The sequence below is a fragment of the Macaca nemestrina genome, chromosome 8 (genome assembly GCF_043159975.1).
Source record: "Macaca nemestrina isolate mMacNem1 chromosome 8, mMacNem.hap1, whole genome shotgun sequence".
NCBI lineage: Eukaryota > Metazoa > Chordata > Mammalia > Primates > Cercopithecidae > Macaca > Macaca nemestrina.
Window position 1 is genome coordinate 531,368 of NC_092132.1, and position 25,343 is coordinate 556,710.

The 25,343-nt window shown below is 50.1% G+C and overlaps 1 protein-coding gene across 3 annotated transcripts in view; it reads left to right on the forward strand.

Annotated features, from left to right (window-relative positions):
* Positions 1-1,971: 1,971 nt before the first annotated feature.
* The window catches only part of LOC105464231 (Rho GTPase activating protein 39), a 143,702-nt gene continuing 120,330 nt past the window's right edge, over positions 1,972-25,343 (forward strand). For 2 of the 3 annotated variants that reach the window (XM_011711914.2, XM_011711917.2), the window contains exon 1: positions 1,976-2,198. The gene's annotated coding sequence lies outside the window, so the exon portion shown is untranslated. Of the gene's footprint in view, positions 2,199-25,343 lie in introns of all 3 variants that reach the window. The other variant, XR_976713.3, reaches the window with a different exon arrangement.

Consider the following 25,343-nt stretch of genomic DNA (forward strand, 5'->3'; position numbering starts at 1 on the left):
AATACAAAAAATTAGCTGGGCGCGGTGGCGGGCGCCTGTAGTCCCAGCTACTCAGGAGGCTGAGGCAGGAGAATGGCGTAAACCCAGGAGGCGGAGCTTGCAGTGAGCCGAGATCGCGCCACTGCACTCCAGCCTGGGCGACAGAGCGAGACTCCGTCTCAAAAAACAAAACAACAACAACAACAACAACAACAACAAAAAATCTTGCTGGAATTTAGATTATTAACATTTTGGATTTCTGTATAACTTTAGGAAGAATCGACATCTTTACTATGTTAGGGCCACTTGGTCCATGAGCATGGTATGTTCCTCTATTTATTTATTATTTATTTACTTTCTGAGACAGGGTCTTGCTCTGCTGCCCAGGCTGGAGTGCAGTGGTTTGATCACAGCTCACCACAGCCTCGATCTTCCCAGGCTCAAGTGATCCTCACACCTCAGCTTCTTGACTAATTTAAAATTTCTTTTTGTAGACACGGGATTGCCCTATGCAGCCCAGGCTGGTCTCGAATTTCAGTCTGGAAAAGCGATGGGATTACAGCTGTGAGCCACCGCACAGGTCCCCATCCATTAGATGGAACTTTAGATTTTCTTTTTAAGTCCTTAAAGAGTTAAGTGTCCTTGGCCAGGCGTGGTGGCTCACGCCTGTAATCCCAACATTTTGAGAGGCTGAGGTGGGTGAATCACTTGAGGTCAGGGGTTTGAGAGGAGCCTGGCCAACATGGTGAAACACTATTTCTACTAAAAATACAAAAAGTTAGCCAGGAGTGGTGGTGGGCACCTGTAATCCCAGCTACTCAAGAAGTTGAGGCAGCAGAATTGCATGAACCCCGGAGGCAGAGGTGGCAATGAGCTGAGATCGTGCCACTGTACTCCAGCCTAGGTGACACAGCAAGACTCCATCTCAAAAAAAAAAAGAGTTACATGTCTTCTATAAATATTTTGTATATTTTTAATTACTTAAGTGTGTGGTCACGGGGGTGAAAAGTGCTCATCTTAAGTGTGTGGTCACAGGTTCAAGGTGAAGGCAGTCAGCCTGGATGTGTGATTTTCTTCAGCAGTCATGGAGAAGAGTTGGGCTCGCCCAGATGGGTTTTCTAGTGAATATAGTGGAGAGGGAGCGGGAGGAGGCGAAAAAGCAGAGCCCTGTGTATGAAGAGTGAAGAGTGAAGAGTGACGACGGCCCAACAGGGAAGCGCGGGCAGCGAGACAGCCCAACGGGAGATCTCCCCGAGGGGGGAGAGTCTCTGCAAGGCGAGTGGGCTGCAGGGCAGGAGGTGGAGCTCCAGGAATGACTTTTGACGGGGGCCTTTCAGCCCTTTGCGGCTTCTCATGGTTGAGGACCCAGGGAATGTCTAGGACTGAAGGGTGTGTGCCCCCGTCTTCTACTGTCGAAGCTTCAGGCTGTTTAGCCTCCATTTCTTCAGAAATGCCAGTCAGATTTAATTTCCAGAAACGCACATGGCACTAAGAGAATCTAGAAGACCAGGCTGAATGCAGATTAGAAAATGCCGAATGTAGCACTAGTCGAGCTGCAGCTGAGTGAACTACCGAGTAAAGGTGACAGGGCTAAAAGGGTGAGAATAATAGGAGGTTGAGAGACACGAGCCCGCCACAAGGACTGAGGGACAGGGCAGCCCACGTCTTGAGGAAGAATGGCTGCATTTCCAGAGTCGAAGAAAAGTGAAATCTCAGACTCGGGAAGCCCAACGTGGTTTGAAAAGGCAAAATTACACCAAACCACACTGAGACGTGTCAGATGGTAATTGCTCTGCACCAAAAGAGACGGGAAGACACCGCTAACTCACACGTTAGGTCCGCCCGGGACGCCTCTGGCGCGGCGGAGGGGCGGGGCCAGGCGGCTCCAGCATGCCGCGCGAGCCCTCCGCGGGACTCCGGCTCCCGGCATGCCGCGCGCCAGCGCATGCGTTCTGCGGCCTCGCGAGGCAGCGCCCCCTGGCGGCGGGTGGGGACCGCCGCGGGGGCGGAGCCGGAGGCGGGGGGTTGCGCTTGGTGACGGGAGGACGCGCGGCCGCCGCGCACTGGGCCGGCGGCGGCGACGGAGGACGCCGACAGCACAGGCTGCCGCGGCAGCGGCGGCGGAGCAGCAGAGAGGCCGGGGAGCGGCGGACGGCTCACGCGCGTCGCGCGGGCCGGGATGAGGGAGTGTGGCGGCGCGGCCCGCGCGCAGCCGGCCGGTGAGAGCGCGGGCGGCGGGCGGTGGGCGGCGCGGGCCGGGAAGATGGCGGAGGGGGCCGGCGCTGCGGTCCCCGTGGTCCTGGCCCAGCCTCGGCGGAGGCTCCAGGCCCGGCAGCGCGAGGAATCCAGGCCCGCGGCTACTGCAGCGGCGGGAGGGGCGGTGACTGGGCCCTGGAGGGAGGGGGCGTGGGCGTGCGGGGCCAGGACGGGCGGGGGGCGCCGAGGCGCGAGGGGCCGAGGCCGCACGGGGCCCGGGTGCGCGCCGACGGGCCGGGCTGGGAGTGTGAGGGTGGGTGAGTGCGCGTGTGCCCGACCCGAAGTGGGTGTGACTGTACCCCTGTCCAAGGTGGGTTGTGTCCCTGCCCTAGGTGGGTGTGAGTGTGCCCGGCCCCAATGTGGGTGTGGGTGTGCCCCTGTCCACGGTGGGTGTGAGTGTGCCCGGCCCCAGGGGGGTGTGGATGTGCCCCTGCCCGAGGGGAGTGTGAGTGTGCCCGGCCCTAGGTGGGTGTGGGTGTGCCCCTGCCCGAGGGGGGTGTGAGGGGACCCGGCCCTAGGTGGGTGTGAGTGTGCCCCTGCCCGAGGGGGGTGTGAGGGGACCCCGCCCGTGGTGGGTGTGGGTGCACGTGTGCCCAGCATGAGCTCCGGCGCCGGCCGCATTCCCGGGCGGCGTCGGAGTGGGGACAAGGTGGGTGCCTGCCGGTCGGGGCTGGTGCCGGCGTCCTGAAGGGCGGCCCGGGTGCAGGGCTGCGGTGCGCTGCGGTGCAGGCTCGGGCTTTGTCCCCGGGGCGCGGGGAGCGGGCATGGGCGTCTCCAGGTGGGGTCATGGCCGCCTGCGGGTGGGCTCCGCGGCCTCGCCTCTGCGGCAGGCGCGGGCTGGGGCTCCGGCGCTCGGAGCCTTCCCTTCCCCGTTGCCCCCCCAGCTGGAATTCCCTCGGTTGCTTCCCAGTTGCTGGAGTGCTGTGGGTGGAGGCAGCGTTCCGTGCCGCGGGCCGCGAGCCGCGAGCGAGGCAGGCTGTGCATTTTGGGGCCCAGGACGTTTTTTATTTTAAAACGTGCAGCCGGCTCCTTGGCAGCTGTGGGTGTGTTCCGAGCCGCTTCCCACCAGCAGCTGCTGTGGGCGCTGCGCAGCTTCGGAAACGCAGCCGGGCCCCCTCCCCCTCAGCGCTGTACGGGTTTAACCAGACCTCCAGTGACCTCTGCTGAAAAACCTACAGTGGCGAGGCTTCACGTGCCACCTGGTGCAACAATACGTAGATTTGCCGTTTGAAGCCAGTGAGAGGAATTGGACACTGCGTCCTAGGTGCCCTCTATGAACAGCAGGTGGTTCCGTCGGCGGCGCCCGATCCCCAATGAGCAAGGTGCGATTCTCGCGCCAGGGGAGGGAAAGGCGATTTGATAGGAGGTGTGGCTGTAAATCGAGGAGATTCATTCCATAAACCGCCCTGGGCGCAGGCTCTGTGGCCATAAATCCTTGGAGTGAATGAAGGGGGTGGCGCCTCGCTCCCTGTCCTTGGTCTCGCCAGCTGTCTTGCTGAGAGGCAGGGGGCAGAGTGGACAGGAGGGCGGGTTCTGGAGCCAGGCTGCCCGCCTCTGAGGCCCAACTCTTCTGTTTACTGGCTTCGTGGTCTTCGGCAAGGTCTCTGTGCCTTTGGCTTCTCGTCTGTAAAATGGGAACACTAATAATATTGGTCTCAGGGTTGTCGTGAGGACCCAGTGAATTAAGACTTGTGAAACACTTTGTTCCTGGCACACTGTGTTTTAGAAAGTTAGGAATTGCTATTACCGACAAGAGCTGGTGCTTCCGGGGTACGAGTGCCGGGTCAGTGGGTCTTCAGTTTCCCCAGCACTGCCAGTGTAATGTAAACTTCCAGTTGACATTAAGCTGGACGTCTGTGGCGCTGGTTTCTTACACAATAAAGCTGAGGTCATATTTGGATGAACACATGTTTATAAAGATAAAAGAGAAACAAGCCTCACATACTTAGATTAATTATTATGTAAGATTGTTTTAAGACGTTCATGGCCAGGTGCGGTGGCTTACTCCTGTAATCCCAGCACTTTGGGAGGCTGGGGTGAGCAGATCACTTGAGGTCAGGAGTTCAAGATCAGCCTGACCAATATGGTGAAACCCCGTCTCTACTAAAAATACAAAAAAAAAAAGAATATTTTTATTTTATTTATTTATTTATTTATTATTATTTTTTTGAGACCGAGTCTGACTCTTGCCCAGGCTGGAGTGCAGTGGCGCGATCTCGGCTCACTGCAAGCTCTGCCTCCCGGGTTCATGCCATTCTCCTGCCTCAGCCTCCTGAGTAGCTGGGACTGCAGGCGCCCGCTACCACGCCCAGCTAATTTTTTGTGTTTTTGGTAGACACAGGGTTTCACTGTGTTAGCCAGGATGGTCTTGATCTCCTGACCTTGCGATCTGCCCGCCTCAGCCTCCTAAAGTGCTGGGATTACAGGCCTGAGCCACTGCGCCTGGCAAAAAAAAAAAAAAATTCTTTTTTTTTTTTTTTTTTTTGAGACGGAGTCTCACTGTGTCTCCCAGGCTGGAGTGCAGTGGCGTGATCTCGGCTCACTGCAAGCTCCGCCTCCCGGGTTCACGCCATTCTCCCGCCTCAGCCTCCCAAGTAGCTGAGACTACAGGCGCCCGCCACGACGCCCGGCTAGTTTTTTGTATTTTTAGTAGAGACGGGGTTTCACCATGTTAGCCAGGATAGTCTCGATCTCCTGACCTTGTGATCCACCCGCCTCGGCCTCCCAAAGTGCTGGGATTACAGGCTTGAGCCACCGCGCCCGGCCAAAAAAAAAAAAATTCTTAGAGAAAAAAGTTTGGCACTTATTGTCCTTAGGGTCATGTAAGGTTGTTGTTGACAAAAGTAAGATTTAAAGTAATGCTCTCTGAACTAAACTGCCAAGCCTTTTTTTTTTTTGACATGGAGTTTCACTCTTGTTGCCCAGGTTGGAGTGCAATGGTGCAATCTTGGCTCACTGCACCTCTGCCTCACAGTTTCAAGTGATTCTCCTGCCTCAGCCTCCCGAGTTGCTGGGATTATAGGCATGTGCCACCACGCCAGGCTAATTTTGTATTTTTAGTAGAGACGGAGTTTCTCCATGTTGGTCAGGCTGGTCTCCAGTCTTGAACTCCCAACCTCAGGTGATCCGCCTACCTCGGCCTCCCAAAAGTGCTGGGATTACAAGCATGAGCCACCGTGGCCAGCCAGTTTTTTCTTGTTTTTGAGACAGGGTCTCACTCTGCTGGCCAAGCTGGAGTGCAGTGGTGCGATCATGGCTCACTGCAGCCTCAACCTCCTGGGCTCAAGGCATCCTCCCACCTTAGCCTCCCACGTATCTGGGACGACAGGTGTGTGTCACCACAGCTGGCTAATTTTTTTGTTTTGTTTGTAGAGATGGGTTTTGCATGTCACCCAGACTGGTCTCAAACTCCTGAGCTCAAGTGATCCACTGGCCTTGGCCTCCCAAAGTATTGGGATTACAGGCATGAGCCACTGCACCCAGCCTGCCATTGTTGTACTTCTCAATATTATCCTTGCAACAGGAGAAGTGATTTATTAAAATAAACATTAAGTGACAGGGAGGACATAACAGAAAGTGAGAAGGTGGAATCACCAGCAGTGTAACATTCTGCTAAGCTGTTGTGAGAAGTAAGATTTAACTTGCTTCAGAACGTGGTGGAAAGATTCCGCATATTTCTCAAGGAGATGATCCTCCTCAAGTCTGGTCACCTCTTCCCTCTGTGTCTTAGCTTTACCTTAGAAAATCGCATCTCATCGCCTTTATATTGTGTGACACAAAGATTAGGGAAAACCCTTCCACCTTTAGTAGCGTGTTTTGAGATTTGTGACATTTAAGGTGAGAATATTTAATGTTTGGATAGTGGTAACAAAAATAGCCTAAAATAGATTTTTAAATGCCCATCCCAGCTTTGTCTCCTACCTCTATGCTGGGATGGGCTGTGGAAGCTGCATGCTACATGGAGAGTTGGCATGTCCTTGAACAATTTATCAACAGCAGTTCAGAGAATGCAGCCTCCTGGTAGGCTTGTACCGGTTTCTTTGGTGCTGTTGAAAAAAAGTCCATGAAATATGCTCTTATACTGAGACACCTACTTCTACTAGCAAAGCCCCTCTGCTGTGCCTCTTTGCTGACTCATGGTCCTGTGTCATAGACCTTATGCGCTGCGTCTCACAGTTAACTTTGCAGGTGTCCTGTAAAGACACCACAAGGCATGGCTCAAAAGAGCAGACTCTGGTGTTCAGCCTGTGGAGCAGACTCCCTTGCAGAGCTGGACAGACTCCCTCGCAGAGCTGGACTACCCTGCCTTGCCTGTCTCCTGTCCCTTCTCTTTACCTTTCTTCAGCAGGTGAAATCCTTACCCTCCAACATCGGCTGTCTCTGCTGCCCCTGTGCTTGCCTCGTTGTGCCTTTTATCCGCCACTTAGACTTGTTCCCAAGTTTGTCTGACAAGTCTTCACTGTGCCCTGAGATTGAGTCTGACCCTGACTTCCATGGCCTTGCCACACTGTTTCCACCCGCTGGGGTCCTCCTCAGCTGGTCTGCATGCCAACTCCTCTGCCACTTCTGCTGTGTTTGGTATCAAGACACCTGAGACCAGGATTTTGCAGGGTTTGTCTCTCCTAAAACTCGTGTTGGTCACTGGTGCCTGCCATCCTGCTAACCCCCTGAAATGTGATGGTGACAAAGTAATTTTATTATCATACATCTGTGAGTTTTGTTAACATGAAATAGCACCCCCCTCCAGTTGATAATCTTGTTATGAAACTCATACCAGTCTTTGACACAGTTTGTGTATTGTGAAAAGAGATTAGTGGCTGCTATTAGGCTTCATTGGGTGGAATTTTTCTTGGTGTAACATTTGGTGTGAGTTTCCACTCCTTTCTTCTGAGTTTTTGAAATTCTGTGGGAAAATCATAATATTTAGCATTAATAATATTTTTTCAATTTTTTATGCAAGTGTTTTCCAACTATTGTTTTGCAGTTTTAAAATTGAACATCTAATTTATGCTCAGTTGTACTTACATTGTAGTGCCACAGACATGCTTTCAGGAAGCTTAAAAAGAAAAAGTCTGCTACAGATATGAGCCCTTCTGTGATTAAAGGCCTAACCAGTGCTCCAGACCAGGGGTCAGTACACTACAGCACCACTAGCAGACTCCTCTGCCTGTTTTTGTAAATAAGATTTTATTCAACAGCCACACCTGTTTATTTCTGTATTGTCCATGGCTGCTCTGGCTGAACTGACTCCTTGTGTAGAGGCTGTGTGACCCACAAAGCCTAAACCCTGTGTTATCTGGCCCATTTACAGAAGAGTTTGCTTTAGAAGTTTAAAGGGGAGATAATTGCAGGGGGCTGCAGCAGTGAAGGGAGGCTTCAAGTCGAGGTGGTCTTGTAGCTGAACCGCACACAGTGGGATGTGAAGAGTGGAGAGTAGGGACATAGCACTGCAGACACAAGTATTTTCACATTTTGGGGGCAAAGGTGAGAAAGTTGGTTATGTGTGGTGTCTAGCAGTTTAAAGGTTGTGTAAGGAATAATGGAATAAAGGAATAATGGGGGATAAGGGTCATAATGAGAAGGTCTTTGAATTCCAGTTAAAGACTTTAGATTTTAATTTTCTTTTTTTTTTTTTTTTTTTGAGACAGAGTCTTGCTCTGTTGGCCAGGCTGGAGTGCAGTGGGGCTATCTCAGCTCACTGCAAGCTCCACCTCCCGGGTTCAGCCCATTCTCCTGCCTCAGCCTCCCGAGTAGCTGGGACTACAGGTGCATGCCACCACGCCTGGCTAATTTTTTGTATTTTTAGTAGAGATGTTGTTTCACTGTGTTAGCCAGGATGGTCTCGATCTCCATAACTCGTGATCCACCCTCCTCGGCCTCCCAAAGTGCTGGGATTACAGGCAGGAGCCACCGCGCCCAGCCTAGATTTTAATTTTCTAGCTAACAGGGAGCCACTGCAGACAGCTTTGTGAGCAGGGGATGTCCTGATTAATGGTTTAGGGAGATTTAATTGGCAATGTCCTGTAGGACGGATTGGTGACGGAAGAAATCCAAATCCGGGAGTTTATTGGACAGCTTTCTCTAGGGCGAGTTGCAGTAGCAACCCCAGCACTGCAGCGCTCACAGCAGCAGAGGCGGATTCCTGCTCACATTTCATTTCCTTGTGACTCTTTCCCAAGAGTCTTCATTTCCAGACCCAGGACCAGGCCCTATTTGGCACATGCTGTTTTTATGGCAAGAGAGTGGCAGAAACCTAGTGTCTTTTCCAGCACCATCCTGGACTGGCATCTCAGGGTCCGTGGACCAAAGCAGGGTGTGGCGCACGGCCTTCGTGTGGGGAGGGTGCACCCCTGCACGGACGCTGTGCTGAAGAGAGCTGAGGACCCCGCACCTGTTGTCTGGGCCGTCTCACCATGGCTGAAGGTGCAGCTGGACGTCACCCCTCAGCCTCAGACGCTGGAGGCTGGAGCCAGCCTCCATGCACGAGAGCCCCTGGGGTGGCTCAGCCTCAGCACCCACATTCACTTCTGGCCTCAACCCTCTGGGGCTTTGGAGCCTCCATCAGCTTGGTCCCCACCTAGAAGTTTGGCACGCTGGGTCCTCCTCTCAACTGCCATGTGGTGCGGCTCCAGGTCCTGCTGCTAGTTCCCCCGAACAGTGATCAGAACCCCTGCCTGAGCAGGGCCTGTGCCATGTCCTTCCTGTACTAGGCTGTGCCTCCTGGGGCTCCCCTGCCCCAGCCTTGAGCCACTCCCCTGTCTCTGCCACGTAGCTGCTCAGATGATATACATAGGGCAGTGGTCTCCCTGGGGGTCATTCTGACACCACTCCCCACGCCCCTGCTACATTTGGCAATATTTGGAGACATTTTTGGTTGTCCTAACTAGGAGGGGATGGCCAGGGATTTGTGGAGGCCAGGGATGCTGTTGAAATCCTACAGTGCACAGGATGGCACCAGACTCGGAGCGTCTGGGCAAGTGAGTCTGCTGCCCGGCTCTCCTCCCTGGCTCCCCAGTGCCTCTTGGACCATGCTCCACAGCCCTGCGTGACCCCAACCGACTCTGCTCTCCAGAAAAACTGCCATGTGGTCATGGGCCAAGCCTTGCTTAGCGTCCCTCCTTCCAAAACTAAGCCAAGCTCTCTGGCTCCTTTAGCCCTTTGACTCAGACTCAGGTAATGTCCGCAGGAGCACCTCCTGAATCCCTGCCTTGTCCTCAGGTGCTCCACCCCCTCCCATAGTGCTCTAGGTGGTGCTTTTGGTCACTGCACAATCACGTAATATTTTCTCCTCTGAACTGAGAATTCCTTGAGGGTAACAGATACATTTGTATTTCCTTTTTTTTTTTTTTTTTTTTTTTTTTTTTGTGGAGAGGGTCGGGGTGGGTTGCCCAGACTGGAATGCAGTGGTGTGATCACAGCTCACTGCAGCCTCCATCTCCTGGGCTCAAGTGATCCTCCCACCTTGGCCTCCCAAAGTGCCGGGATTGTAGACAGGAGCCATGGCACCTGGCGGTTTGTGTTCGGAATGTCTTGCTGTCGATTGCAACATTTTCTTTTGAGCACGGGCTTCAGTAAAGATGATTGGGTTTAGAATGGGGAGTTGCCCTCAGAGAATGGCTGGTGCGGCAGTGGGAGGGACTCCTTGACCCATTTCCCATGTCGGCTGCTTCCAGCTTCCTGGGCCTCTCTTGTAACTTGCTTTCCAAAGTATAAATGTCTTGATTCTCACAGATTCTCTATTTTGGCTTCCTAGAAAGTTTCAATTTTGTTTATTAATATTTTTGAGCAGATGATAGACATGGTTCGAAAGTACAAAGGGAGCTCAGTGAAGCCTCCTAGTGTTTACCCTGGCACCTGGTTCCCCGGAAGCCTTGCTAGACCAGCTTCTTGTGTATTCTTCTAGAGATACTTTGTAACTTTGCAAGCAAACAAGTGTATGTATTTTTTTTCCTTACTCTTTTCTTTTTAAAAAGTTTCTGAACCTTGCCTTTTTCAACTATGTTTGAGAGGCCTTTCCATATCAGTACATTTTCCAGTACATTCTTTTCCATGGCTGCACTGTATTCTGCTATATGGAGGTGCTGTGGCATTTTTGTGCAGTCATGAGCAAAGCTGTAGGCACAGTGTTTTGCAAATGTACCTGTAGGACCCATTCTAGAAATAGCGTCTCTTTCTTCGATCACCGTTTATTCCGTCACATCAGGGTTTGCTCTTGTCTCTTAGTGTCTTTATTTCTGCATTTCCTTTGGTCATTTATTTCTCCTAATTATCTCATCTCTCTATATTTTAAATAATATAGTAGGTCAAATTAAATGAGTGTCTCAGTTGGAAACTGGTTCACCTTTTGTGTGTTCTTTTGGTTGAGTGACTGGGAATATACGCATCCACCCAGAAACTTGTCCGTGAGTGGTCACAGCAGCCAGAAAGTGGAGACAGCCTAAATGTCCATCAGCGGATGAATGGATAAACAGAATGTGGTCCATCCCTGCGATGGAATATTATTTGGCAATAAAAAGAAGTGAGTTACTGATTCATGTTATAATGTGTGTGAACCTTAAAAATATGCTGGCCGGGTGCAGTGGCTCACGCCTCTAATCCCAGCACTTGGGGAGGCTCAGGTGGGCAGATCACGAGGTCAAGAGATTGAGACCATCCTGACCAACATGGTGAAACCCTGTCTCTACTAAAAATACAAAAATTAGCTGGGCGTGGTGGCGTACCGGGAAGCGGAGGTTGCAGTTAGCCGAGATCATGCCACTGTACTCTAGTCTGGTTACAGAGTAAGACTCTGTCTCAAAAAAAAAAAAAAAAAAAGACTGAGTGAAAGAAGCTGGAAACATACTGTATGATTCTAATGGCATTAGTGACTTGTCTGGAGTGGCTGCTGCCATGATGCTGGCTGCAGTGGGGGTGGCCTGGGGCTGCATGGTCCATGGAGCTGGTGGGACCTGGGAACAGGCAGGAGCCGCACCCCCTTCCAAGTTGGAGGGGTGGGAGACCGGCCCTCCTGGGCGCAGCTGCAGCTGCCTGGCTGTGGCTATGGACCCAGACATCGCTGCTCTCTCGGGGACTCAGGAAGCCCCCCTTCCCCTACAGATTCAGAAGTGCCTGCTCCCACTGCCTGCCCTCTCCCTGCTCCTGGCGCCCGCGTCAGTTTTGGAACAAAGTTGAGGCTGAACCCAGGCACTGTTGCAACCTGGCCAGGTGTGCATATACTTGGGGCAAAACTGACATGCCAGCCGCCTGCCTCCTCAGCCCCCTTTGGACTTTGGGTGCTGACGAGCAAGCACTGGAGGGAGCCCGAGGAGGGGCTGAGGGAAGTGTGGCACAGGCCTGCAGGAGCCCCTCAGCACGAATAGCCTGGGCACCATGGACAGCAGGTTGATGGCAGCAGGAGGCAGACAGGCTCCTGGGTGGAAAGGGGCAGGTCCCTGGTGAAGCCCCATGTTGAAGTCAGGGACAGCCTGAAGCTTGAGGGCTGGGCTGCCAGTTCCATGGACCAGAGTAAGAACTTATGGTGCTTTTTCTGGGCATGCCCACGGCCACCCATGGACCAATCAGCACACGCTTTCTTCCCTCTGAAGCCCATAAAAACCCTGGACTCAGCCAGACTCAGGCAAGCAACAGGTCAGCCCGCCTTCAGATAGGATAGGAGCTAACCAGTCCGAGTCTCCTTTCTGCTGAGAGCCAGACATTCATCAGGACAACCCGCATGCAGAAAGGAGCTACCCACTGTGGGTCTCCCGAGAGCTGTTCTGTCGCACAGTGAAGCTCCTCTCCACCTCACTCACTCTCCAGTTGTCCACGTACTTCCTGGATATGTGACAAGAACTTGGGACCTGCTGAATGGTGGGACTAAATGAGCTGCAACACAAGCAGGGCTGAAACACGCCCCCGTCCACCACTCACCACGTCGCAGGCAATGAAAAGGAGAGAAGAGCTGCAACACTTTGGGGAGCCCAGACCTACGGTCTTCTCGAGCCAGGGCTGTGACATCCTCTTTGGGGTTCTGTAGTTCCTGGCATCTCCAAGCTTCTGGGTGCCACTGCATTCCCCTCGTCCAGATGCAGGTGCCCACAGCAGAAGCCGTGTGCAGTACATCTGGTCAAGCCGCAGCCTCGCACAGAGCTGGCATCTGGAGCAGGCTGCCCTGCTGCAGCCGGCATGCCTGGCTATGCATGGTGGCCTGACCCTGCGCTTGCTTGCCCACACACCCCTTGCCACTTTGCGCCTGGCTTGCACTTGGCAGGTGTGGGATCTGGGCCAGTAGTGCGAGCTGAGCGCAGCCTGCCAGGCTGAGTGGGCAGAACGATCCCAGCGGGCATGAGCAATACTCAGGCAGAAGGCACCACTGGCCACAGCGGTTTCTGGCTTGTGGAGCGACACCCCAAGGATCTCATGAGAATTCCGTTTATGTGAAGTGTCCAGAAGTGAATCTGTAGAGGTAGAAAGTAGATTGGTGGTTGCCAAGGGCTGGGGAATGACAGCCGAGAGGTGTGGAATTTCTTTTAGCATAATGAAAATATTCTAAAATTGACTGTGGTGAAGGTGCACATGTCTGTGAGTATACTAAAAATAACCTAAAATCATATACTTTAATTGGGTGAATTGTATGTAATGTGAATTCTATCTCAATGAAGCTGTTAAAAACAAGAGTGACTAGGATTTTTCAGAAGAGAACATCCCAAGGTGAGGGTCAGAAGGTTGCATGCCGCTGAGGACCTTGGTGCAGATGTGTTCCTGGAGGCTGTGGCAAGGCGATGAGTCCCCGATCAGTTTCTTTTCTTTCTTCTTCTTCTTTTTTTTTTATTTTGAGACAGGTTCTTGATCTATCTCCCAGACTAGAGGTCAGTGGCATGATCTCTGCTCACTGTATCTTTGACCTCCTGGGCTCAAGCGATTCTCCTGCCTCAGCCTGTCAAGTAGCTGGGACAATAGGTGCATGTCACCATGCCCAGCTAATTTTGTAATTTTTGTAGAGGCAGGATTTCACCATGTTACCCGGGCTGGTTTTGAACTCCTGGGCTCAAGTGATCCTCCTGCCTTTGCGTCCCAAAGTGCTGGGATTACAGGCGTGAGCCACTGTGCCTGGCCCCTTATCAGTGTCAAATTTCAGGTGGTAGCAGATGCTATACTGTTTTCCGTGCAGAAGACTTGAGTTAAACATTGACTTAATCGTGCCTGTGTGATTGAGCACAGATAAGTCAGTTAAGCACTGGAGCTGTCATCTGCAGATAAGATGCTTGTCCTGCTTATTTGTTCAAGGTTGTTGCGAAGCGGAAGCATGGCTGAGTCTCAGTGGGTTCTGTAAATTACTGAGTGTTATTTGTGTATAATAGGAGTTTTAAAAATTAATTTCAACACTAAGAGGCCGATGAACCAGCCTCTTGCAGGCTGGTCTAAGACAGTGCACACAGAGCACAGTGCTGGCGGTGTAGACAGATGTAAAGTGTGGGAGCACCACTGTCCCCCCAGCTCCTGGCAGCCAGGGTGCTGGACACAGGGTCTAGAACCCCTTGTTTGGCCTACAGTGTTTGAGTCTATTTTCCTTTCTTGCCATTCTCCTTTCATCTTTTCTGCTTTTTCTCTCTCTTTTTTTATTTTTATTTTTTATTTTTTAGTAGAGATGGGATTTCACCATCTTGGCCAGGCTGGTCTTGAACTCCTGACCTTGTGATCCACCCCTCAGCCTCCCAAAGTGCTGGGATTACAGGCGTGAGCCACCGCGCCCAGCCTCTGCTTTTTCTCTTGATTATTACTTTTTTTTTTTGAGACAGAGTCTTGCGCTGTCGCCCAGGCTGGAGTGCAGTGGCCGGATCTCAGCTCACTGCAAGCTCCGCCTCTTGGGTTTGTGCCATTCTCCTGCCTCAGCCTCCCAAGTAGCTGGGACTACAGGCGCCCGCCACCTCGCCCGGCTAGTTTTTTTTTGTATTTCTTAATAGAGACGGGGTTTCACCTTGTTAGCCAGGATGGTCTCGATCTCCTGACCTCGTGATCCGCCCGTCTCGGCCTCCCAAAGTGCTGGGATTACAGGCTTGAGCCACCACGCCCGGCCTTGATTATTACTTTAAACTACTAGAGGCCCCAACACTATGCAGACAGAGTGGCTGATGCTTCCTTCATGGGTTGAGTTTACTGTTTGCCTTGAGATACTCCTAGTGGTTTTCTGTTACAGTCCCTTCAAGCGTTGCCTGGGATTACATTGGTGGCCAGCATGTTCCTCCTGGCGCTCGGGGCTGTGCTGAAGCCTCCGCAGTGTAAGCTTTCTTGGGATCTGATTGTCGGCTGCATGTGTGCCTGACAAAGGGGGGCAGCTTCTGAAGCTCTAGGTGCTATGTTTCTGTTTGATTGCAGCTGTGTTGACCTTTTATTTTCTATTCAGAATTCAGCCGTGCTGTGGAAATTCCTACTTCTGGGAGGCGGTAGTGCTGTGACGTGCCTGAGACCCTCATTTGCAGCATGTGCCGGAATCACAGAGCGTCCAGGAATGGTGTGGGGCTTTCTGCCCAAGGCCACTGGGGCCCAGGATGAATCTCACTTGGGCAGAACCCGTCTCCATTGCTCTGGCAGGTCTCTCACACCTGGTCTTGTGTTTGCCAGGCCCACCCACACTCATCTCGCCCCCTCCTGTCGCGGGTATGTGCCAGCCACTTGGCAGTCAGATACCCCCGACAGGGAGGAGACAGACCAGGCCTCTGTTGGGGGACACGGGAGTGAGTTGTGCTAACATCCTGTGGGCGGCGGAGGCGGGCGGTGGAGGCGGCCATGTGCCTGGGGTTGTAGGGAGAACCCGAGGGTGGATGGCCGGGAGGGGTGTGGCGTTCAGGTAGGCTTTCTGGAGAAGGGGTATCTCGTCTGGAAAGGAGGGGTATCGGCAGCTGAGCCTTCGGCTATTGACCAGGCACAAAAAGAGCGCACCTCAGGCGGCAGGGAGGTGCAGCCGGAGCCAGCAGCTCTGCGTGACTGGAGTGTCTGGCCAGACCCAGGTGAGCAGGCATCTGGGGTCAGTGAGCAGGTGGGAGGGTGGTGTTTGCACCGTGTAGAGAGAGACTGTCTCCTGAAGGGGAGCACTTCTCAGCTTGAGCCCCACCTTCAGAGTCAGCTTGCAGTTAGGAAGAGCGAAGGGGTGCGCAGTAGCTTCCTTCTAACTCCAGCTTTATTCGTTCATTTCTTTTTATTTTTTTTGAGATGGAGTCTCGCTCTGTCGCCCAGGCTGGAGCGCAGTGGCGCCATCTCCACTCACTGCAAGCTCCACCTCCCAGGTTCACGCCATTCTCCTGCCTCAGCCTCCTGAGTAGCTGGGACAACAGGCGCCCGCCACCTCGCCCGGCTAGTTTTTTGTATTTTTAGTAGAGACGGGGTTTCACGGTGTTAGCCATGATGGTCTCAATCTCCTGACCTCGTGATCCACTGACCTTGGCCTCCCAAAGTGCTGGGATTACAGGTGTGAGCCACCGCGCCCGGCCATATTCGTTAATTTCTTTTGCGGAAAACATCAGAACTTACCTGAAGTTATTATCCACCCTTGACCCATTCTGATGTATTTTAAATAGTAAGTCATTTGCAGAATTTGCCTGTTGGTGACCCTGTGCCTCTGGCTGGGAGATGCCGCAGGGCAGAGACTCTTGTCAGTGACCTGCAGAGCCAGGCATGGGCCCCAGATGCAAGGATGAGACACCTAACATAGGCCTCATTTCACATAGAGAACCAACATTAGGATTTACAAACTGGAATTAATTAGCATGTACTTGGTCTGTGAAGGGCTCTGGTTGAGTATTGGGAGAAGCTTGGCTGCCCTGAGGCTTGGCAGCACTGCACGTCCTGAGTGTGATCACGTGTTGGGTGATTGGGGTCTCTGGTGTGGGAGGAGGAGGAGTAGCACCAGGCAGCGTCCTCAGAGCTGGAATGGATAGTCGTTCCTTTCTGGTCATCCAGTGCATGGATAACTGAGTGACAGTCAGTGGTGCTGGGGGCTGGCAGTGCAGGGGTAAAGCGTTTGTCTCTTGAAGCTCAGAGTCTAGTACAGGGAACACATCCACACAGTTGGCAACTGTGGCGTGTGCTCTGAAGGACGGGGGTAAGGCTGTGAGAGCAAATCTAGCATGCTTCATTTAGATGAGGAGCTCAGGGCAAGCCTCCAGGAGAAGATGGTGGGGATCAACTCATGTGGCAGCCCTGGGGTAGCAGACCAGATGGCAGGAGCCCAGGGAGCCTAGAGCAGGGCAGGAGGTGGGACAAGTGAGGCAGCCAGTCAGACTGCACCAAAGGCCCACCCGAAATAGTCTTCTTGAAGCCTCACGCAGGCTTTTGTGTCAGGAGCACATCAAGGAGACTGACAGGAAATACAGAAATGGTTGAGCCACCTGTGGATGAGGTGAATGACAGTGGGGCTGAAGCTGAGGGGAGATGGCAGAGGCGTGGGGAGGACGATGGGAGGGGTGTGGTGAGCCCGGTGCAGGCGCCTGGTCGGGGAGATGGCAGAGGCGTGGGGAGGACCACGGGAGGGGTGTGGTGAGCCCGGCACAGGCGCCTGGTCGGGGAGATGGCAGAGGCGTGGGGAGGACGATGGGAGGGGTGTGGGGAGCCCGGCACAGGCGCCTGGTCGGGGAGATGGCAGAGGCGTGGGGAGGACCACGGGAGGGGTGTGGGGAGCCCGGCACAGGCGCCTGGTCGGGGAGATGGCAGAGGCGTGGGGAGGACCACGGGAGGGGTGTGGTGAGCCCGGTGCAGGCGCCTGGTCGGGGAGATGGCAGAGGCGTGGGGAGGACCACGGGAGGGTGTGGGGAGCCCGGCACAGGCGCCTGGTCGGGGAGATGGCAGAGGTGTGGGGAGGACCACGGGAGGGGTGTGGGGAGCCCGGCACAGGCGCCTGGTCCCAGGTGCTGACCCTGCTTCCTGGTACGCCCCAGCATCCGAGCTCCGCTGCTTTCTATCGCCAAGGGCTGTTCGTTGTGCCGGTCAACCCCATTTCCTTTACACTTTCACCCGTTGCTGGGTGTTTGAGTTGTTTCCATGTTTGATATTATGAAGATTTGTGTAGTTGCTGGGTCATATGGTAATTCTATGTTTACTTTTGAGGAAATGCCAAACTGTTTTCCAAAGCAGCTGCCCCGTTCTACGTCCCCACAGCAATACATAAGGTTCCAGTGTTTCCACATCCTTGACCACACTTGTGATTGTTCGTCCTTCTGGTTAAAGCCATCTCAGTGGATGTGAAGTGACATCTCCTAGTGGTTTTTATTTGTATTTCCCCAATGGCTAATGATGTTGAACATCTTTTCTTTTGTTTGTTGACCATTTGTCCATCATCTTTGCAGAAATGTCTATTCATATCCTTTGCCCATTTTTCAGCTGGGCTACTTATCCTTTATGACTGAGTTATGTGTTTTTTATATATTCTGTATACAAGTGCCAGATCAGATATATACAGTTTACAAATGTGTTCTTCCATTGTGTGGGTTCTTTTTTTCTTAGTTTTTTTGCAGTACATAAGGCCTTGGAATTTTTATGTTTCTTTCTTTTTTTTTGAGACAGTCTCGCTCTGTAGCCCGGACTGGAGTGCAGTGGCGCCATCTAGGCTCACTGCAAGCTCCGCCTCCCTGGTTCACCCCATTCTCCTGCCTCAGCCTCCCAGAATTTTTATCTTTCTTGATGGTATCATTTGAAGCACAAAAGTTTTTAATTCTGATAAAAGTAATTTTTGTTGTTGTTGTTGCTGCTTGAACTTTGATATTATAGCTAAGAAACCATTGCTTAACCCAACGTCATAAAGATTTATTCCTGGCGGGGCATGGTGGCTCACACCTGTAATCCCAGCACTTTGGGAAGGACGAAGTGGGCAGATCACGAAGTCGGTTCGAGACCAGCCTGGCCAATGTGGTGAAACCCTGTCTCTACTGAAAAATGCAAAAATTAGCCTGGTGTGGTGGCACACACCTGTAGTCCCAGCTACTCAGGAGGCTGAGGCAGGAGAATCACTTGAACCCGGGAGGTGGAGTTTGCAGTGAGCCAAGATCGCACCACTGCACTCCGGCCTAGGTGACAGTGTGAGACTGCATCTCAAAAAAAAAGAAAAACCCAACGATTTATTCCTGCTCAGGTGCAGTGGCTCGTGCCTGTATTCCCAGCACTTTTGTGAGGCCTAGATGGGAGGATCACTTGAGGCCAGGAGTTCAAGACCAGCCTGGGCAACAAAGCGAGACTCCATCTCTACAAAAAAATAGAATTAGCCAGGTGTGGTGCACACCTGTAGCCTTAGCTCCTTGGGAAGCTGAGGCAGGAGGATTGCTTGAATCCAGGAGTTTGATGCTGCATGAACTGTGGAAGCCCCACTGTACTCCAGCCAGAGTGACAGAGCAAGACGCTGTCTCAAATTTTAAAAAAAAAAGATTTACTCATGTGTTTTCTTCTAAGTTTTATAGTTTTGGACTTACCTGTACATTTCTATATTTTTTTTTATTTAATTTTTTTTTCTTAGGATCTTAGTATGTTGCCCAGTCTGATCTCGAACTCCTGGCCTCAAGCAACCTTCCCACCTCACCCTCCCAAACTGTTGGGATTATTGGCATGAGCCACTGTGCCTGGCTTACATTTCTATTTTTATACATTGCTTTATATAATTTTGATATACATTTAGGTGTTTGATCCGTTTTGAGTTAATTTCGTTCATGTGTGAGGTAGGGTCCTGCTTTGCTTTTTTAACGTGGCCATTTGGCACCATGTGTTGAAGGGACTGCTCTTTCTTTCTATCATTGAAATATCTTGGCACCTTTGTCAAAAATTACTTGATCATAAATTTGAGGGTTTATTTCTGAACTCAACTCTGTGCTGTTGTCCTGTGTGTCTGTCCTCACGCCGTGCCACACTGTCTTAGTTATGGTAGCTTTGTGAGAAGTTTCAAGTCAGAAGGTGTATCCCATTTTGTTCTTCTTTTTCAAGATTGTTTTGGCTATCCTGGTGGGTCCCTTGAATTTCCATATGAACTTCAGATCAGCCTGTCAGTTTCCTCAAAAAAGCAAGCTCGGTGGTTTTTTTTTTTGCAGCAAGCTTGACTTTGATGAGGATCTGTTGAATTCTATTGATCAGTGTGGAGTGTTCTGCCATCTTACTAATGTTGTCTTTCATTCCATGAACATGGGATGTCTTACCATTTATTTAGGGCTTCTTTAATTTTTTTCAACAATGTTTTGTAGTTTTCAGTATATAAGTGCATTTCTTTTGTTAAATTGATTCCTAAATATTTTACTTTTTCTGTTATTCTAAATGGAATTGTTTTCTTAACCTTATTTTCAGAGTTTTTCATTGCTAATGAGTCTTCTAAAAAATACTTCCTGTTCCAGCTAAGTATTGGTTTTTATTTTTTGTTTTGTTTTGTTTTGAGACAGTCTCACTCTGTCACCCATGATGGAGTGCAGTGGTGCAATTTTGACTCACTGCAGCCTCAACCTCCTGGGCTCAAACTCTCCTCCCGCCTCAGCCTCCTGAGTAGCTGGAACTACAGGTGCATGCCACTGTGCTCAGCTAATTTTTGTATTTTTGTAGAGACAGGATTTTGCCATATTGTCCAGGCGGGTCTCAAACTCCTGGGCTCGAGCAATCCTTCCACCTCGACCTCCCAAAGTGCTGGGACTACAGGTGTCAGCCACTGCACCTGGCCTTAAAATTTCCTTTCTGAAAAAATGGGGAGGAAACAAATGTAACTAGTGTGCCAGTTTTTAGGGAACCAAGAATTCACTAGCTTTTTCGAGTCCTGAATGGAGGTTAAAAAAAAAAGAAAGGCTGCGAACACAATTCCATGAAGCACATACTGGCATTTTCTTTTTTTTTTTTTTTTTTTTGAGATGGAGTCTCGCTCTGTCGCCCAGGCTGGAGTGCAGTGGCGCCATCTCCGCTCACTGCAAGCACCGCCTCCTGGGTTTACGCCATTCTCCTGACTCAGCCTCCCGAGTAGCTGGGTCTACAGGCGCCCGCCACCTCGCCCGGCTAATTTTTTTTTTGTATTTTTAGTAGAGACGGGGTTTCACCGTGTTAGCCAGGATGGTCTCGATCTCCTGACCTCGTGATCCGCCCGTCTCGGCCTCCCAAAGTGCTGGGATTACAGGCTTGAGCCACCGCGCCCGGCCACATACTGGCATTTTCAACTCGCCCAGTGGTTTAAACATTGCCTTGTCAGAAGAAGTCGTCACTCTGCATAAAGTCTAGGAAAAATGTTTTGAAGATAAATGTCGCCCATTTTCATTGCTGTTAGCGTTGTTGCTGTAATCTGAGGCATATGCTCTGAACACATTCTGTGCTTTTGTATAATTTATACCTCAGAACAATGCATGCAGTGGGTGCTCTTGGTCCTGTTTCATAGATGAGGAAACCGAGGCTGGAGAGGGCTGTGACCCACCAGGGTCACACAACTAGTAGGCAGAGCCAGGATTCAAGTCCAGGTGCCTTGACTCCTGAACTTTCCCTCTTACCACAGTCACACTTCCTCTCCTGTCCTGTGATCTCCGTGACCTCAGGGTGTAAACACTTTGTTTATTGAGACATAGTATACACAGAAGCGAATGAGCCAAGTCCAGAGGATTTGGCAAAAAATTGTTTGGGATTCTCCGATTGCTTTGTTTAGGTCCCATGAAATAGTCTAGGAAATGTCCTCCAATTAGGCTTGAACTTGGAACATTGACTTAGAAATAACACTTGTCTCTCCACTCTTAGAGGGCTGGTGTGATTGAAAAGTGGGCACTCTTTGGCCTCAGAGACGTTTGGTCGTGGTTAAGACAGGACTCAATGGAAATAGAAAGTCGAACATGTGAAACTTTTGTTTTCCGTAGGTCAAAAACTATTGAAAAAGGCAATGTCATATGATCATATCTAATTGTGTTAAGAAGCATTGTTCAAATGAGCAGCTTCCCAGCACATGTTGGGAGTTACCCAATGTTTCCTCCAAGCCTTCAGAGTATGAATGTGTGGTTAGGCTGGTGGTAGGTTAATGGCTCTGGTCAGCATGTTGCTGGTTATCTAGCTGCCTGTCATTTTGATTACAGTAATTATGTCCTTTACAATGTGTATTATTAATTGCTGTTTGTGTTGAGTTCTCTGGAAAGTGGACACTGAATTGATTTGTCTTTAGGAAGTTTACTGGGGAGTGCTTTTGGGATTAGCACCTGTGGAGTGAGTGAACAGAATAGGATTGGACAGAAAGACAGTGAAGCTATTACACCCTAACCCTGTTGGGCTGCCACATCCATGAAACTGGTACACCTCCCCATGATTCAGGTCCTTTTAAATGTCTTCCATCAGTACTTTGTAGTACTCAGTGCATGTATTTTGCCAAATTTATTTCTAATGTTGATTAAATTTAATATTTACCCCAATATTAAACATTAATACTTAATGTTTTAATTTTTTACATATATCATCATTTTGTCTATGAATATAGTTTAATTTTTTCTTTCCTAATCCTTCTACCTTTTTTTTTCTTGCCTTATTGCACTGCCTTGTACCTCCAGTAATGTGTCATGTAAGAGTGGGGAGGGGAAAGCAGTCAATCTTTTGCTGTTTGTTATGATACACAGTCATCCCTCAGTGTTCATGGGGAATGGTTTTTTTTTTTTTTTTTGAGACAGAGTCTTGCTTAGTCGCCCAGGCTGGAGTGCAATGGCGCGATCTCGGCTCACTGCAAGCTCTGCCTCCCAGGTTCACGCCATTCTCCTGCCTCAGCCTCCTGAGTAGCTGGGACTACAGGCGCCCGCCGCCTCGCCTGGCTAATTTTTTGCATTTTTAGTAGAGACAGGGTTTCACCGTGTTAGCCAGGATGGTCTCGATCTCCTGACCTCGTGATCCGCCCGCCTCGGCCTCCCAAAGTGTTGGGATTACAGGCGTGAGCCACCGCGCCCGGCCGGGAATGGTTTTAGGACACCCTGTGGATACCAAAATTCAAGGATCAAGTCCCTGATTAAAAAATGCTGTAGTGGCCAGGCACAGTAGCTCACACCTGTAATCCCAGCAATTTGGGAGGCTGAGGTGGGCGGATCACCTGAGGTCAGGAGTTTGAGACCAGCCTGACCAACATGGAGCAATCCCATCTCCACTAAAAAATATAAAATTAACTGGGCATGGTGGCGCATGCCTGTAATCCCAGCTACTCGTGAGGCTGAGGCAGGAGGATCGCTTGAACCCAGGAGGCAGAGGTTGCAGTGAGCCAAGATCGCTGCATTGTACTCCAGCCTGGGCAACAAGAGCGAAACTCCATCTCAAAAAAAAAAAAAAAAAAAAATAGCTGGATGTGGTGGTGGGCACCTGTAATTCCAGCTACTTGGGAGGCTGAGGCAGGAGAATCACCTGAACCTGGGAGGCGGAGGTTGCAGTAAGCCAAGACCACGCCACTTCACTCCAGCCTGGACAAAAAGAGCAAAACCTCGTCTCAAAAAAAAAAAAAAAAAGGCCAGGCGTGTGGCTCACGCCTATAATCCCAACACATTGGGAGGCTGAGGCGGGTGGATCACGAGGTCAGGAGATCGAGACCATCCTGGCTAACACGGTGAAAACCTATCTCTACTAAAAGTACAAAAAATTAGCCGGGCGTGGTGGCAGGTGCCTGTAGTCCCAGCTACTCGGGAGGCTGAGGCAGGAGAATGGCGTGAACCCAGGAGGCGGAGTTTGCAGTGAGCCGAGATCGTGCCACTGCACTCCAGCCTGGGCAACAGAGCGAGACTCTGTCTCAAGAAAAAAAAAAAAAAAAAATGAAAGAAAGAAATGCTGTAGTACTGATATATAACCTATATATATCATCCTGTATACTTTAAATCATCCTTAGATTAATTTAAATATCCAATGCAGTGTTAACACTATGTAAATAGCTGTTATACCATATTAAAAAATTTGTATTATCTTTTATTGTTATGTTGTTATTCTTATTTAAAAAATATATATATACATTTAAAATATATATACATATATATAAATATATTTAAAATATATATATATACATATATATATATATATTTTTTTTTTTTTTTGAGACAGAGCCTTGCTCTGTTGCCCAGGCTGGAGTGCAGTGGCACGATCTCCGCTCACTGCAAACTCCACCTCCCAGGTTTACGTCATTCTCCTGCCTCAGCCTCCCAGGTAGCTGGGACTATAGGCGCCCGCCACCACGCCTGGCTAATTTTTTGTATTTTTAGTAGAGACAGAGTTTCACTGCGTTAGCCAGGATGGTCTTGATCTCCTGACCTCGTCATCCACCTGCCTCGGCCTCCCAAAGTGCTGGGACTAAGGAGTGAGCCACTGCACCCAATCTTAAAAAAATATTTTCAATCCCCAGTTGGTTCAACCCATGGATGTGGAGGGCTGACTGTAGCTGTAGGTTTTGGACATGCACCTCTTACCAGGTTGAGGAAGTTTCTGTCTATTTTCAATTTGCTTTGAGTTTTTATTTAGAATAAATGGTGGGTTTTGTGAAATGCTTCTTTTGCCTCTTTTGTGAAGATTATATATTTTTCTATTTTAGTCTGTTAATATGGTGAATTACACCGATTAATATTTTAAATGTTAAACTAATCTTGCAATCCTGGGATAAAATCCACTTGGGTATGATTGTGTTATCCTTTATTGCTGGATTCAATCTGCTAAAATTTTTGAATTTTAAGGATGTTTGTATCTATGGTCATAAGGGATATTGGTCTGTAGTTTTCTTTGTAATGCCTTTGTCTGATTTTGAGATCAGCGTGTAGTTTGTACTGTTGGCTTTATAAATGAGTTGAGAAATGCGTCTTCCAGACAGGGTCTCACTCTGTTGCGCAGCCTGGAGTGCAGTAGCACGATCATAGCTGGCTGCAGCCTCAACCCCTTGGGCTCGAGCTGTCCTCCTGCCTCGGCCTTCTGAGTCGCTGGGACCACAGGCACATACCAGCATGCCCGGCTAATTTTTTCTTTCTTTCCTCTTTTCTTTTTCATTTCCTTTTTTGTCTTTCTTTTATTAATATTATTTTATTTTGTTTTATTTTATTTAATTTATTTTTTTCAGAGACTGGTCTTGAACTCAATCTACCCGCCTTGGCCTGCAAAAGTGCTGGAATTACAGGCATGAGCTACCATGCTAGGCTAAAATTATTTTTCTTAAATGTTTAGTTTTAATTATTTTTCTTAAATATTCACCAGTGTCATCATCTTGGCCCGGAGTTTTCTTTGCCGGAAGGTCTTAACCTACAAATTCAATTTATTAAATAGATACATTGGCTATCAAGTTATCTATTTCTTCATGTGTGATTTTTGGTAGTTTGTATTGTTCAAGGAATTTATCCATTTCATCTAATTAACTCATTTTGTAAATGTCAGCTAAAAAGGATTGATAGAGATCCAGTCTTATATACCCTTAGACTAACTTTTTTTTTTTTTTTTTGAGACGAGTCTTGCACTGTCGCCCGGGCTGGAGTGCAGTGGCCGGATCTCAGCTCACTGCAAGCTCCGCCTCCCGGGTTTGCGCCATTCTCCTGCCTCAGCCTCCCGAGTAGCTGGGACTACAGGCACCCGCCACCTCGCCCGGCTAGTTTTTTGTATTTTTTAGTAGAGACAGGGTTTCACTGTGTTAGCCAGGATGGTCTCGATCTCCTGACCTCATGATCCGCCCGTCTCGGCCTCCCAAAGTGCTGGGATTACAGGCTTGAGCCACCGCGCCCGGCCAACTTTTTTTTTGTTTGAGATGGAGTCTTGCTCTGTCATCCAGGATGGAGTGCAGTGGCACCATCACAGCCCACTGCAACCTCTGCCTCCTGGGTTCAAGTGATTCTCCTATCTCAGCCTCCCGAGTAGCTGGGATTACAGGTGTGTGCCACCATGCCTGGATGATTTTTTATATTTTTAATAGAGATGGGGTTTTGCCATGTTGGCCAGGCTGGTCTCAGATTCCCTACCTCAAGTGAGTGATCCGCCCACCCCAGCCTCCCAAAGTGCTAGGATTACAGGCGTGAGCCACCGTGCCTGGCCCCTTAGACTAACTTTTGAATTTGCCCCTTCTTGAAGTTCCATACTTTTTTTTACGTGTGTTTTGAAGCTGCGTTATTAGACTAGGCATACTCATTTAGGATTGTTACATAATCTTGATGAATTGACCCTCTTAA